The sequence below is a fragment of the Microtus oregoni genome, unplaced genomic scaffold (genome assembly GCF_018167655.1).
Source record: "Microtus oregoni isolate MIOR12 unplaced genomic scaffold, Mior012 000014F_ref0000157, whole genome shotgun sequence".
NCBI lineage: Eukaryota > Metazoa > Chordata > Mammalia > Rodentia > Cricetidae > Microtus > Microtus oregoni.
The window spans coordinates 38476837-38479706 of record NW_024543073.1 but is presented as its reverse complement, the minus strand read 5'-3'; the positions used below and the strand labels follow the sequence as shown (position 1 = coordinate 38479706).

General features: G+C 37.8%; 1 pseudogene; it reads right to left on the bottom strand.

Annotated features, from left to right (window-relative positions):
- Nucleotides 1-621: 621 nt before the first annotated feature.
- Nucleotides 622-751, bottom strand: LOC121456006 (annotated as a pseudogene).
- Between the last annotated feature and the right edge of the window lie 2119 nt (nucleotides 752-2870).

Here is a 2870-nt window from a genome sequence, read left to right as displayed (position 1 = left end):
AAACTTCCTTTTTGTCTAATACCATTTCCAAAGCATAAAATTAAGAATGAACAATACTATTAGCAATAATAATAATAATAATAATTGGAAACACACATTAAAATAATGTATAACATTATTAAGAATGTATTCCAATATCAAATAGTAAATCTCAACAATACAAATGCTGCAATTACTTTTACATTGACCTAGTAGTAATTAAGATTCCAGGTCCATTTTTCTAACTAGGTAACATACATTGTATGGGTCCAGAAGATTTAGTTTGCTTTTTTTCCCTCTCTTTGACCATTGCTCTATAATTTTTCTGCTTTGATCCATTATTCAGCTTGCTTTTCTTTTCCGTGGGATTAACACCAATACTTGACTATTGTGTTATTAACCTGTTTGTTAACCTGCAGAAAAAAAAGTTTTAATATTTCCAAGAATCCTGATGACACTTATATTCTGGTCTATTAAATTTATTGAACAACAACATGTGAGTCTAGGAAACTTACTCCCTCTCAAGAAATAAACTTCAGTGCAAGGAAGAAAGACATAATCAGTATTATGTGGGATTTCTGGAGTTCCTGCTAAATTCTCATGGCTACCTTAGCAAAACACCACAAACTGGGTCATTTAAACAACAGAAGTTTTTTCTGTTATAGTTTGAAAACCTGTAAGTCTGACACAGTTTTGGGAAAACTTTTCAATTAGCAATTACTGTGCCTCAGATAACCCTCATTGGCTATAATACTGCCACTGTGGAGTGGATGCCTAAACTGGCCTTCCCCTGTAATCAGACTGATGACTACCTTAATTGTTATCATAGAACTTTCATCCAGCAATTGACCAAAGTAGATAAAGAGCTCCACGGTGAATCACTTGGCTGAGTTTCTGGAGACCAGTCCAAGAGAGGGAGGAGCAATAATATTAACAAAGAGGTCAAGACAACGATGGTGATATCCATATAAACAGCTGATCTGAGCTAGTGAGAGCTCACTGACTCTGGACTAATAGTGGGGGAATCTGCATAGAACAAACTACACCCTCTGAATGTGGGAGACAGTTGTGAGGCTTGGGCAGTCTGTGGGGCCACTGGCAGTGGGACCAGTATTTATCCCTAGTGTTTGAACTGGCATCTTGGAGTACATTGCCTTTGGAGGGACACCTTGCTTTCAGCCTTGATAAAGGGGGGAGAGCCTTGGTCCTGCCTCAGAGTGAAGTGTCATATTTTGTTGATTTCCATGGGAAGCCTTAATCTTTCTGAGGAGTGGAAGTGGGGGGTAGAGTAGGGGAAAGGGTAGTGTGGGAGAAGGGGAGAGAATGGGAATGAGGATAGCCATGTAAAACGAGAAAAGATTGTATTAAAAAATTCTTACTTCAAAAAAAGAATTCTCAACAAAACAAGTAGTTAAAAAAAAGAAAAGATAATTATAGAACGCTATTAGAAACCACAGGCAACTAAATAAAGACCTGTGTTGCAATAGATTGATGCTTTGTATGTTTTTTTCTTAAAACAGGGTTTCTCTATGTAACAGCCCTAACTGTCCTGGAACTAGCTCTTGTAGACCAGGCTAGCCTCATACTCACAGAAATCCACCTGCCTCTCTTTAATCCCAAATGCTGGAATTAAAGGTGTGTGCCACCACCACCCAGTTTAGATTGATGCTTTATAGAGAAGTTGGTTCATCTTAAATGAAATATAACGACAACCGATATACGATAAAAGAGACAGCAGTAAAATTAACATGGACATGTCTAAGGGGCCAATAACAAAAGATTTGAAGAAAGAGTGCATCTTAAGAAATCAAAACTTCTTTGTATGCCAGGCTTTGTTGACTCCCTAAGGGAGGCTTTATCCCTTCTGAGGAGTGGGGGGTGGTAGGTTAACAGAGGCGGGGGAAGGGGAGGGAGGGGCAATTAGGGTTGGCATGGAAAATGAAAATAAAATTAAGTAAAAAAGAAAACTTGTAAATCTGAAGTCTAAGATCAAAGCTTTGCTCTGTACAAGAATATTAACAAAGAACATGTCTATGGCTCTTCCTTGCCTTCTATGGCTCCTGGCAACCCTCAAAGAAATATATATCCAACCTAAATGTAGTAGCATTTCATTTGCATGTTAATAAATAAAGCTTGCCTGAAGATCAGAAAAGTAAAACATCCAGAGTGTCCAGCCTTACAGACCAGGCAGTGGTAACACACACCTTTAATACTAGCAGCCACACTAGTTTGTCAAAGATACGAGGTGATAGTGGTATACAACCTTAATTCCAGAACTAGAGATAATTATAAAATGGGAGGGGACAGCTTTCAACTCTCAGTCTCATTCTGAGGTTTCTTGGAGGCAGGACCAACCATTTGCGAACTGAGGTCGAGGTAAGAGCTAGTGATTGGATGCTTTGCTTTTCTGATTGTCAGATAAACATTATTTATTAAAATACAAATAAAATGTCACTATACCTCTACATCTCTCTTCCATGACTTTTTCTCTGAATCCCTCTGGTGCCTATGTTTCTGTGTGTAAACACCAATTACTGGATTGGGGTCTACTCTAATGTATTTCCAAGTCCTCACTTGGTCACATCTACAAAGACTCTACATCCAAATAAGCTCCACACTTGGGCATGTCCTCTCAAAGGATGCAAATTAACCCACAAAAGGCAATGAAGGACAAACTGACACTTAAAATCACCCAGAATGACATGGTATTACTGAATTTATCACCAAAAGCATATGCTGAGGTTTAAATGCACTGTGACCTCATTCAATGAGGCTCTAAAATGCAATGTGGTTATATAATTCTTTCTTTGAACGATACTGAGAAGGAGCATATGAGAAAATGAATTTTGAAAATCTGATAGTTTTATTTCAAATAACTTATTAAACCTAAA